Below are 12,373 nucleotides of genomic sequence, written 5' to 3'. Positions count from 1 at the left end.
AGCATTTTGGGAGGCCGAGGTGGGCGGATCACTTGAGGTCAGGAGTTCAAGACCAGCCTGGCCAACATGGCAAAACCCTGTCTCTACTAAAAATGCAAAAATTAGCTGGGTGCGGTGGCAGGTGCCTGTAATCCCGGCCACTCGGGAACCTGAGGCAGGAGCATGACTTGAACCCAGGAAGCAGAGGTTGCAGTGAGCCGAGAATGAGCCACTGCACTCCAGTCTGGGTGACAAAGTAAGACTCTGTCTCAAAATTAAATAAATAAATAAAGTCAGGAATAGGTCATGCCATGCTTTAGTATATCTGTGATTTCGAAAATTAACATTATTTTACTAACCATACTCAACAATGCTTTTTAAAAAAGGATTTATGACATACAATTCTTCTGGAAATTAAAATGCATGGTATAATTCTATGGTTGGTCAGATTACATTTCAGGTGTAAATGAATTACTTTAAAAATGTATTTCTTAGGTTTATGTTTTATGGACTTAATAAATATTTTATTACAATTGTTTTTTTTTTTTTTTAGACAGACAGAATCTCACTCTGTCATCCAGGCTGGAGTGCAGTGGCATGATCTCGGCTCACTGCAACCTCCGCCTCCTGGGTTCAAGTGATTCTCCTGCCTCAGCCTCCCGAGTAGCCGGGAATACAGACGCATGCTACCACTCCTGGCTAATTTCTGTATTTTTAGTAGAGCCGGGGTTTCACCATATTGGCCAGGCTGATCTCGAACTCCTGACCTTGTGATCTGCCCTCCTTGGCCTCCCAAAGTGCTGGGATTACAGGCGTAAGCCACCCCACCTGGCCGAAAAAAATCTTAAACTTACAAAAACATAGAGAGAAATATAGCAAATGCTTGTATTAGTTTACTATGGCTGCTGTAACAAATTACTGCCACTTTAATGACCTAAAACAACCCAAATTTACTACCCTACAAGTCCTGTAGGTCAGGAGCCCACACGGGGCTCACTGGGCTAAAATTCAGGTGATGGCAGGACATCTGAGCATCTGCAGGATCATTCATTCCTTGCCTTTTCCACCCTTGAGAGGCCACCTGTGGCATTCCTGGGCTTGTGGCCCCTTCCTCCATCTCCGGAGTCAGCACCAGCGGCCACATCCTTGTCAGGTTGAATCTCTCTGAACTTCCTTCCATTGTTCCGTCTCTTTCCAATTCTCATTTGCAGGTAAAGATTCTCGGAAGGACCCAATGAGACTGGGCTCACTGGGACAATCCAGAATCATCTCCTATCTCAAGGTTCTTCATCACATACTTGCAAAGCCCCTTTTGCCATGTCAGGTAACTTGTTCACAGGTTTGAAGATTAGAATGTGGACATGTTTGGGGGGCATAATTAGGCCTAGCAGAATGCCCATGTACCCATCTCCTTGCTTAAACATTAAACACTTTGCCAATATTGTTCTCCTATCTCTCACTTTGTTCTCTAAAACACTGCAGGAATTTGTTATTAAATTTTATTAAAGCAAATCCCAGAAATAATATAATTTGCCTGTAAATATGTTAATATGTCTCTCTGAGGCCTTTAAAAATCATAGCCACTATGGTATTATCGTAATAAAATTACCTGTAATTATTTAATGTCACCTAACATTCAGTTCATGTTTAAGTTTCCCTTTTTTTTTTTTTTTTTTTTTTTCTGAGATGGAGTCTACTCTGTCGCCCAGGCTGGAGTGCAGTGGCATGATCTGGGCTCACTGCAAGCTCTGCCTCCCGGGTTCACGCCATTCTCCTGCCTCAACCTCCCGAGTAGCTGGGACTACAGGCACCCGCCACCACGCCCGGCTAATTTTTTGTATTTTTTTTTAGTAGAGATGGGGTTTCACCGTGTTAGCCAGGATGGTCTCGATCTCCTGACCTCGTGATCTGCCCGCCTCGGCCTCCCAAAGTGCTGGGATTACAGGTGAGAACCACCGCGCCTGGCCCCCAATGTTTTTTAAAATGCCATTTATTTATGTAAAAGTTTGTTTGTCTTAGTCATGACCCAAACAAGGTCCACAAATTGCATTTGGCTAATGTGTCTCTCAAGCTCCCCCCACCCTCTTTTTTTAAAGACATGGGGGGTCTAGCTGTGTTGCCCAGCCTGGAGTGCAGTGGCTATTCACAGCTGTGATCATAGCTCACTACAGCCTTGAACTCTGGCCTTAAGCAATTCTACTTCAGCCTCTGAACATTTATTTTTGAATAAAGAAATTGGGTCATTTGGTTTGTAGAATTTCCCACATTCTGGATTTGGCAGATTACTTCCTGGTGGTGTGATCTAATGGGTTCATTTGGACCCTGTATTTCCTTTAGCCTGTGATTAGTGTTATAAGCTTAACTGGTTCTAGTTTCCCTTTCTTTGTTAGTCAGAGAGAATACTTTAGAGGTGACGCTGCAGACAATCCACGGTGTCATATTAGTGTGTTTATGGAATCAGGCTGTCCCAGTTTCGATTATGTCAAAGTTGTTCACCTGATCACATCTGAAGATGTTACAATATTCTTAATAAGCATTTACCGCATACTTATTGTATACCAGGCATCTTGCTGGCTGTGTCCTATATAATTCCTCATACCACATCTCCGTGTATTAACCACACTCATAGATTTGTGAAAATGTACCAGAATTGACTGGTTGGAAGGCTCTATGTGGATTATTACTCTGAGCATGTTTACTTCTTGAAATATGGAATAATGGCTCCTGCTTTTAATATACAGGCTTATTTTGAGGATTTTTTGAACGGATGTGAGATCACTTAGAAAACTGGAACACGCCGTGCTACACCATTAAAATTAGTAACATCAGTGAGAAAACAAGTGCATAATAAATATTATAGTTATCCTGATTGTCTCCTTTATTCATCACACACTGCCTAAGCACATCTCTGGAGGGCACTTTCCAAGGCTCCGCGGGAGCCGCAGAGGAAAGAGGCGCAGCCAGGCCTGGTGGGTCCCGGAGGGGCAGCGCGGCGCGGGAGGGGAACCGGGAGGCACGGCCTGGCTGCCACCGCGCGGAGAGCCCGGGAGCGGCTCCGGGGCTGTCAGCTGCCCGCCCGGCTCCTCCAGGGCCTGGAGCTCGGACGCGGGCTCGGGGGGCTTCTGAGGCGGGGACGCGGGCTCGCAGGGAGCAGTGGCCGCCCCCGGCCGCCGCGGTGGCTGTGCTCAGAAGCCGGCCCTGGCGTCAGGAGGCCGGGCGCGCGGCGACGGGCGCGAGTTCCCCTGCCCGCCTGTGCGCCCCGCAACGGGCCTTTTCTGGGCCCTAACGACAGCTCGCCCGTGCGTCGCCCTCGCAGCTCTCCTGTGTCCCCAAAATGCCTTTCCCGCGGCCCCCGCCCTTAGCGGTGACTGCCCAGGGGGCTCTGTAACGCGACACTCGGACTGCCGAGTCTGCCAGGCACTTCGGGGAGGGCGCTAGGGGCCGCGACGCGGCCGCCGAGCGTAGGTTCCGGCCTTTACTCTCCGAGTTGCGCAGGGAGCCCCAGCTGGGGTTGTCCGCTCTGGGGATCACAGGCCGCGGAGCCCCGGGAGCCACCCGCCGGGCCCCTTCAGACGACCCGCTTCCGCAAGCCGGCCGTGGGACTCAGGCGCCAGGCGGACGAAGCGGCTCCGGGAAGACTCGGTCTTCCCCAGCCGGCTGAGGTCGCCGGGGCGGGGCTTCAGTGACAGGCCCGCGCGCTACCGCGGAAACAGGAAGTTGGCTGGGTGCGCGCCGGCTCGGGCTGCAGTTCCCGGGTCCCTCGGCCACCGAAGCCGCCCTGCCCTGATGAAAGGGCTCCCGCACCACCCGGTGCTCCCCATCTGCCTGGCGTTGTGCGCAGAGCTGGAAAGCAGCTGTTGTATGTATTCTTGCGCCCGTGTGACAACATTTAAACTTCTAAAAACGGAACCTCCTTCCGTTTTAGGATTGCAAGTTAACCTAGGAAAAACAGCATTCTGCAAATTATTTGCTGGAAAATCTCGATGACTTAAGGCCCATGTATTACTTTGCAGGGGTCTCTCACTCTAGTTTACTGGTGCAGATTTTTTAAAAATCCATCTTATCAAAAAATACCGCTTAAGGTGGAAAATTTCAAATGCAAGTCGCCGTTGATGAGATTGCAATTAATATATTTAAGATAGTGAACTAGAGAAAAACTACAGGTCAGTGCATATTAAGTATTTTTTAAATATTTTGGGGGGATTAGATTTTTAACGATAACTTTGAAGTTAAAAATTAAAAGATAGGCTGAGTGCGGTGGCTCAGGCCTGTAATTCCAGCACTCTGGGAGGCTGAAGGGGGAGGATGATTTCATCCTAGAAGTGCGAGACCAGCCTGGGCAACATAGCAAGACCCCCGCCCCCACCATAACTACAAAAGTACCAAAAAAAAAAAAAAAAAGCCAGGTGTAGTGGCACGCACCTGAAGTCCCTGCTACTCGAGAAGTTGTGGGGGAAAGGATCGCTTGGGCGTAGGAGTTTGGGGCTGCAGCGAGCTGTGACGCAGCCTGCGGTTGACAAAAAGTCAAACTCTGTAAAATATTTGAAGGGATTTATTCTGAGCCAAATATGAGTGACCATGGCTGGTGACACAGCCATTTGGAGACCCTGAGAACATGTACCCAAGGTGGTCGGGGCCCAGTGTGGTTTTATACATTTTAGGGGAGCCATGAGTCATCAGTCAAATACATGTAAGATTAAGATGTACATTGGTTCGGTCCATAAAGGTATGACAACTGAGGAGGTGGGTGGGTCGGGGGATTCCGGGTTATAGGTAGATTGAACATTTTCTGATTGGCATTTGGTTGAAAGATTTATTATCAATGGAAAGGAATGTCTGGGTTACAATAAGAGGCTGTGGAGACTGAAGTTTTATCATGCAGATGAAGCCTCCAGGTAAGTTAAGTGTCCAGCATGTTAAATGCTGGTCTGCTTTTCCTGAATTCCAAAAGGGAGGAGGACAAAATGTGTCCAGTTCCACCCCCACTTCCCATCATGGCCTAAACAAGTTTTGCTTAAAACAACCTAAAACAAGGTTAACTCTGGAATGCCCTTGGTGGGGTCCATGCAGATGGTTGAGGGGCCTTAGGATTTCATTTTTGATTTACATTGGGCTGTGAAGTGAGACCCTATCTCAAAAAAATAAAAAATAAATAAATAAATAAATAAATAAATAAATAAATAAATAAATACAAATTGAAAAGTTCAAAGATAAATTTTTTTTTTTTTTTTGAGACGGAGTTTCGCTCTTGTTGCCCAGGCTGGAGTGCAATGGCGCGATCTCGGCTCACCACAACCTCCGCCTCCCGCGTTCAAGCGATTCTCCTGCCTCGGCCTCAGGAGTAGCTGGGATTACAGGCATGCGCCACCACCCTGGCTAATTTTGTATTTTTAGTAGAGACGGGGTTTCTCCATGTTGGTCAGGCTGGTCTTGAACTCCCGACCTCAGGTGATCCGCCCGCCTCGGCCTCCCAAAGTGCTGGGATTACAGGCATGAGCCACCGCGCCTGGCCTAAAGATAAAATATTTGGCTCCCAATTATGGCTTGCAGTGATTATTCATACATGTTGGGCAGAAATGTTTTATATAATTTATATATAAATACAGGTATTTTATATTATAATTCAAGATAGGTATTCTTGGCCACTAACCCAATGTCATGTTTCTTTAGCTTCTCAGCTTCTTTTTTACTTTCAAAGTTGGTCAGGTTTCCTGTTAATAGTTAACTAAATGAAAGCTCACTCACTGACAAAACGCATATTTTTGGTTTCATTTCAGATAAATGAATTCTGATTTTGGGGAGCAGATGCCAACTTAGAGCCTCGTACCAATCTCTCTGTCTTTAAAAGGTGAGGTGACTTAGTGATTTTCCTGGAAAATTATAGGTAATATATAATCTAGCTTCCATATTTTATGGATATGTCTGGAGGTACCAGAGAGGTGCATCTCTGCCTTTCCATCCTAGGCCGGCCTGAACTGTCTTGTGGAAGCTGTACACTGTTCCTGCTGGGTTATCGTTTGATGATCTTAATAAGACTGATAAATTGAACTTGGGAGTGAAAACAGTAATAATTTAAGAAATTTTGAGTTTTAAGGCTGAGGACTAAGCTCTGATTTTTTTTCTATCCTCACAAAAACACTGAGGTGGACACTGCGGGTTGTGAGGTTCAGGAGGGGTAGGTGGCTGGCACAAGGTCACAGAGCAGCACTGCCATTTGGCTACTTCCCAATTCAGCATAGCTGCCGTCTCTGCTGGTGGTATTCTCAGCATGCAAGGTGAAATACTCACCAAGGAAGCAGGGGCTAACTCCTCACAGAGCCCTCACGGTTTCCTGTTTCCTGACAAAAAGGTAGGGCTCCCCGGGGCAGACGCTGCAGAGCTCCCAGGTGCTGGTGGTCAGCAGGTTTCCTTCAGCTGAGTCAGAATATGGGGAGGCAGAAAATGAGGAGGCTGGGGTAAGGTTTGGCCCAGCAAGTGAGTGAAACAAATCAATTTATACCCTTGGGAAGCAAGCTGTCCAGTAGGAGTGAAGCCTCATTACCTAATGCTGGTGCCATTTCTAGGGAGAGAAGGAATCTCTTCCTCCATCGTATCAGCCCTACAAGTTATTCTGTCTTCATTTCAGGTAGGAAAAGAGGGCATGTTTTGGCCATAACATTGAAGACAACCTTGGGAATGCTAATTCAATGAGTCTTTGGTAGAGGAAGAAAAGGAATTTCCCAAGATTTGAGCAAAAGGTGTTTTGTTTTGTTTTGTTTTGTTTTTGAGACAGTCTCCCTCTGTCGCCCAGACTGGAGTGCAGTGGCCAGATCTCTGCTCATTGCAAGCTCGGCCTCCCAGGTTCAACTGATTTTCCTGCCTCAGCCTCCTAAGTAGCTGAGATTACAGGTGTGCACTACTACACTAGGCTAATTTTTGTATTTTTAGTAGAGACGGGGTTTCGCCATGTTGGCCAGGGTGGTCTTGAACTCCTGGCCTCAAGTGATCTCCCTGCCTTCACCTCCCAAAGTGCTGGGATTACAGGGTGTGAGCCACCTGCCCAAAAGGTGTTCTGTTTAAGGATCTGCTGTCAAAAGTTTTCTAAATAGGTTGTTGTTCTGTTATCTTTTTTTTTCTTTTCTTCTTTTTTTTTTGAGATAGAGTCTCGCTCTCTCGCCTAGGCTGGAGTGCTATGGTGAGATCTCGGCTCACTGCAACCTCCGCCTCCTGGGTTCAAGCGATTCTTGTGCCTCAACCTCCCAAGTAGCTGAGGTTACACACTCACTCGACCACACCCGGCTAATTTTTGTATTAAATATTTTTAGTAGAGATGGGGTTTCACCATGTTGGCTAGGCTGGTCTTGAACTGCTGGCCTCAAACGGTCCACCTGCCTTTGTCTCCAAAAGTGCTGGGATTACAGGCATGAGCCACCATGCCCCGCACAGCCACTCTTATCTTTTGAAAAATGATCATGTTGGGCTGGGCGCAGTGGCTCATGCCTGTAATCCCAGTATTTTGGGAGGCTGAGGCCAGTGGATCACTTGAGCCCAGGAGTTTGTGACCAGCGTAAGCAACATGGTGAAACCCTGTCTCTATGAAAAATGCAAAAATTAATGGGGCATGGTGGCACATGCCCACCTATAATCCCAGCTGCCCCAGAGGCTGAAGTGGGAGGATTGCTTGAGTCTAGGAGGCGGAGGTTGCACTGAGCTGGGATCACACCACTGTACTCCAGCGTGGGTGACACGGCGAGACCTTGTCTGAAAAAAAAAAAAGAAAAAAAAGATTATGTTATACCAGACAGCTGCTTCACGTGGTTATCAGGGTCTTCTCAGGAAAATATGTAACAGTGCCAGCCAGCTTGCTTGCTCTCTCTTTCTCTGTCCTGTTCCTCCCCCAACCCCTTCTGCTCTTCTCTCCTTTTCTACTATCCTCCTTCCTTCTTTCCTTCCAAGTCTTTCTCTGGTTGAATGGCTCTGTGTAGGATATTTTAAATTCCCTTTTGGAAAAAAGAATGTTAGGGGTAGAAGGTAGTCGATTTACAAGTGGCAAATCCATACAGATCTGCAGCAACCTCAATTCTTGCCTCCTCAGAAAAAATAATTCCACTGAGGGGCATAAGGCAGAAAAAGGGACTGAGGCCAGTTTCTGAGCAGCAGTGAAAGTTATTAAAAAGCTTTAGAGCAGGAAGAAAAGAAAAGTACATTTGGAAGAGACCCAAGAGGGCAATGTGAAGGTCAAGTGCAGTGTTTTTTGTTTTTGTTTTTGTTTTTTTGAGACGGAGTCTCGCTCTGTTGCCCAGGCTGGAGTGCAGTGGCACAATTTCTGCTCACTGCAAGCTCTGCCTCCCGGGTTCACGACATTCTCCTGCTTCAGCCTCCCGAGTAGCTGGGACTGCAGGCGCCCGCCACCACGCCTGGCTAATTTTTTGTATTTTTAGTAGAGACGGAGTTTCACCGTGTTAGCCAGGACGGTCTCGATCTCCTAACCTTGTGATCCTCCCGCCTCGGCCTCCCAAAGTGCTGGGATTACAGGCGTGAGCCACTGCGCCCAGCCAAGTGCAGTGTTTAACCGTAATCCTAGGACTTTATAGGCTGACCCACTTCTGGCGTCTTGCACCCCTTCCCCATGATTCTTCCCTTAGGGTGGGCTGCCTGCATGTGCAGTGCCCTTATGCTTGGGAGGTGAGCATGAGCAGTGTGTTTAGGAAGTTGTACGCATGCCCATCTGTGGCTTTCTTTTTCCTGTGGAGTGCCCCCAGAAGGTCATACTCTGCCATTCTGTCTCCTGATGTATATGCCCAGGAAGTTGCCCCTCCCTGGCATCTGCATTTAGTTAACACTTTAATGTGGCAGCTGTGGACCCTCAGGAGATTGTCTCTCCCTGGTGCTGGCTGCTAAATGATCGTTTTTAGAGAGGCAATATGTTAACTGTTGAATGGGCACCTGGTGATCACCTGACATTCCTGGTGGGTGGGAAGAGCCCTCACCTGCCCCGCTCATGCCTGCCTATCTGTAACAAGAACACAGAAGTTTGAGGGAAGCTCCAGAACTCCCCTCTAACCTGGTTTGTTTGCAGTAAGGTCGCTTATCTGCAAGGAGTAAGAGGCCATGCTGAGTGAGCTCAGTGAGGAGTTGGGGCAGGGAGAGCCCAGGTTGCCTGGAAGTGCAAACCCCCAGGCTGTCTCTATGTCCTTTGTCCTGCTCTCTTCATCCAGGGAAGCTGGAGGACTGTAGTTTTGCATCCTATCCTGCCCTGAGCCCCATTTCGGGCTGTCAGCCAGCCTTGTCTCCAGCCTGCTCACCACTCACTGATGCTTTTTGCACCTCTTAGTCATAACTGCTCAAACAAGCCTCACTCTGATGAAGAGAAGGGGGTGTAGAAGAGCAATTATCAAGTTGTCATTCTGGTATTTCATCTTGGGAAACCAGAAACCTACCAAACAGCAAGGGTTTGCATACTGGAAGACTCCTCAGCCCACCCCAGAAGGTCAGCATTACTTCCCTTTCAACTAGTTCTGTACAGCTGGAGGAAACATACGGGGTTAGAAAGTTTCAACCATGGTTTTGGGTTTAGCTTTTAGGATTTTAGGAGATTCTAGGCCTTTTGAAAGAAAAATGAGATAGTAAGATCGAATGGCTGCCTTTGACATATTTGATTTAATCAAAACAAAAGAAATTGCCTGGCGTTAAGGAACCTGTTATTTATCCCTTAGAGGCTCTCCAGCAGAGAACCCAGGCCCTTCACCATACTGGTGCATGGTTCCTGCCACTTGTGCAGTCCATTCCGAAGTTTCTTACAGATGAGGTGGGTGACTGCAAACAGGCACTGCTGCTTCTCCTCTGTGTCAGAGTAAGCACAGGCAGCACAGGGTGGCTGCACATCCTGAGTTGTCTGGGACAGTCCTGGTTTACACCATTTCCCTGTTTTAATTTTTATTAGTGACATTTTTCACTCACCGTCCCCAGTTGGAAGATAAAGGTATGTGGTGACTGCGATTATGCGGCATGTGTGGTTTGCCTTAGAAAAAGGAGAGGTGACAAAAGTTCTAAGTGAAGAAGATAAAGTACAGCTTGACCAGCGGATAAAGATGTTGTGGGGTTTTGGAGGAGAATTTCAGCAAGAGCAGTTGACTCCAGATGATATGCAAGGCTGCTTTTGACCTCTCTGTCTGAAAGGACATACTTAAAATCCAGTATTTGTTTGCCGTTCCCCCTTTATTTATTTATTTTGAGATGGAGTCTCACTCTGTTGCCCAGGGTGGAGTGCAGTGGCACGATCTCGGCTCACTGCAACCTCCGCCTCCTGGATTCAAGCGATTTCTCCTGCCTCAGCCTCCCTAGTAGCTGGGATTACAGGCATGCACCACCACGCCTGCCTAATTTTTGTATTTAGTAGAGATGAGGTTTTCACCATGTTGGCCAGGTTGGTCTTGAACTCCTGACCTCAGGTGATCCACCTGCCTTGGCCTCCCAAAGTGCTGGGATTATGGCTGTGAGCCACTGTGCCAGGCCAGCTGTTCCCTTTTAAATTAAGTACTTAGGCTGGGCACAGTGGCTCACGCCTGTAATCCTAGTACTTTGGGAGGCCAAGGCGGGTGGATCACCTGAGGCCAGGAGTTCGATACCAGTCTGGCCAATGTGGTGAAACTCCATCTCTATTAATAATATGAAAATTAACTGGGTGTGGTGGTGCACGTCTGTAGTCTCAGCTACTCGGGAGGCTCAGGCAGGATTGCTTGAGCCCAAGAGGTGGAGGTTGTAGTGAGCCGAGAGCACACCACTGCACTCCAGCTTGGGTGATGGGAGAGAAACTCTGTCTCAAAAAAAAAAAAAAAAAAAAATAAATAAATAAAGAGTTAATATAGTAATGCCATTCTAATGAAACAGAGGAATGACAGTCCCCAATGGAAGGGCAGTCCATTTCACCATTTCCTACCCTTTCATCTTCTGAAAAGCCAGAAATAGTAATGAATACTTAATAGTACCACATACCCATTGCCAGTGCTCCATTAGAATACTTATGAGAAGATTTCTTCATTTATCAGTTTCTGAAGGTATTGCCAATTTTTCAGTTAGGTTTTAAACTTTTGATAATGGCTCAAAGTACATTTTAACACCTATTTATTTTTCTTTTTCTTTTTCTTACTTTTTTTTGTCTTTTTTTTAATGAGACAGAGTCTCGCTCTGTCGCCCAGGCTGGAGTGCAGTGGCGTGATCTCGGCTCACTGCAGGCTCCGCCTCCCGGGTTCACGCCATTCTCCTGCCTCTGCCTCCTGAGAAGCTAGGACTACAGGCGTCCGCAGCCACGCCTGGCTAATTTTTTGTATTTTTTAGTAGAGATGGGGTTTCACTGTGTTAGCCAGGATGGTCTCGATCTCCTGACCTCGTGATCTGCCCACCTTAGCCTCCCAAAGTGCTGGGATTACAGGCATGAGCCACTGCGCCTGGCTTATTTTTCTTTAGGTAAGGTTTAAAGGTTTTCCATGTCTTAATGGTTGCTTATAGACACCACTGTAAAACAAGCGAGGGACTCTTATAGGGAATGGGGGTTATTTTATTTTATTTATTTGAGAACAAGCTAGGGACTCCTATGGGGAATGGGGGTTATTTTATTTTATTTATTTGAGATGGAGTTTTGCTCTTGTTACCCAGTCTGGAGTGCAATGGCGTGATCTCAGCTCACTGCAACCTCCACATCCTGGGTTTAAGTGATTCTTCTGCCTCAGCCTCCCGTGTAGATGGGACTACAGACGCCCACCACCACGCCCAGCTAATTTTTGTTTTTTTTTTTTTTTGAGACGGAGTCTTTCTCTGTCACCGAGGCTGCAGTGCAATGGCGCGATCTTGGCCCACTACAACCTCTGCCTCCCAGGTTCAAGCGATTCTCTTGCCCTCAGCCTCCTGAGTACCTAGGATTACAGGTGCACACCATCACCCTGGCTAATTTTCGTACTTTTAGTAGAGATGGGGTTTTGCCAGGTTGGCCAGGCTAGTCTCGAACTCCTGACCTCAGGTGATCTGCCCGCCTTGGCCTCCCAAAGTGCTGGATTACAGGCTTGAGCCACTGCGCCCAGCCTAATTTTTGTATTTTAGTAGAGACAGGGTTTCACCATGTTGGCCAGGCTGGTCTTGAACTCCTGACGTCAGGTGATCTACCCGCCTCGGCCTCCCAAAGTGCTGGGATTACAGGGGTGGGCCACTGCGCCCAGCCAGGAATGGGGGTTATTCTTAATTTCCCTATGCAAATGTAGAGTTCTGAGGATGCATTTCACAGAGGTGATTTTAGACCCTGGGGAAATGAGGTGGTTCTTGACTCCATGACTATGTGTGACATGAAGTTCCTAGATTCATGTTAGAAAATCATCTTCCTAGAAAAGGATTTTATTTTTTTATTGGTTCAATTAGGGTCTCT

At 47.3% G+C, this 12,373-nt stretch overlaps 1 protein-coding gene and 1 long non-coding RNA gene across 17 annotated transcripts in view; both read left to right on the top strand.

Annotated features, from left to right (window-relative positions):
- Positions 1-1,924, top strand: part of LOC112129953 (uncharacterized) — a 34,390-nt gene extending 32,466 nt beyond the window's left edge. Inside the window, exons 5-6 of one of the 4 annotated variants that reach the window (XR_008515804.2) lie at positions 1,191-1,303; positions 1,831-1,924. This is a non-coding gene — a long non-coding RNA (uncharacterized LOC112129953). Of the gene's footprint in view, positions 1-1,190; positions 1,733-1,830 lie in introns of those variants that run through there. The other 3 variants (XR_010137548.1, XR_010137549.1, XR_008515803.2) reach the window with 3 other exon arrangements.
- A 908-nt stretch (positions 1,925-2,832) lies between these two features.
- MPPE1 (metallophosphoesterase 1) overlaps positions 2,833-12,373 on the top strand; it is a 25,726-nt gene continuing 16,185 nt past the window's right edge. For 5 of the 13 annotated variants that reach the window (XM_054537470.2, XM_063716760.1, XM_024235700.3 and 2 more), the window contains exons 1-2: positions 2,833-4,142; positions 5,757-5,827. The gene's annotated coding sequence lies outside the window, so the exon portion shown is untranslated. 13 annotated transcript variants of the gene reach the window in all.

This window comes from Pongo abelii, chromosome 17 (genome assembly GCF_028885655.2).
Source record: "Pongo abelii isolate AG06213 chromosome 17, NHGRI_mPonAbe1-v2.0_pri, whole genome shotgun sequence".
Taxonomy (NCBI): Eukaryota; Metazoa; Chordata; class Mammalia; order Primates; family Hominidae; genus Pongo; species Pongo abelii.
This window is presented reverse-complemented; position numbering and strand designations above follow the sequence as displayed.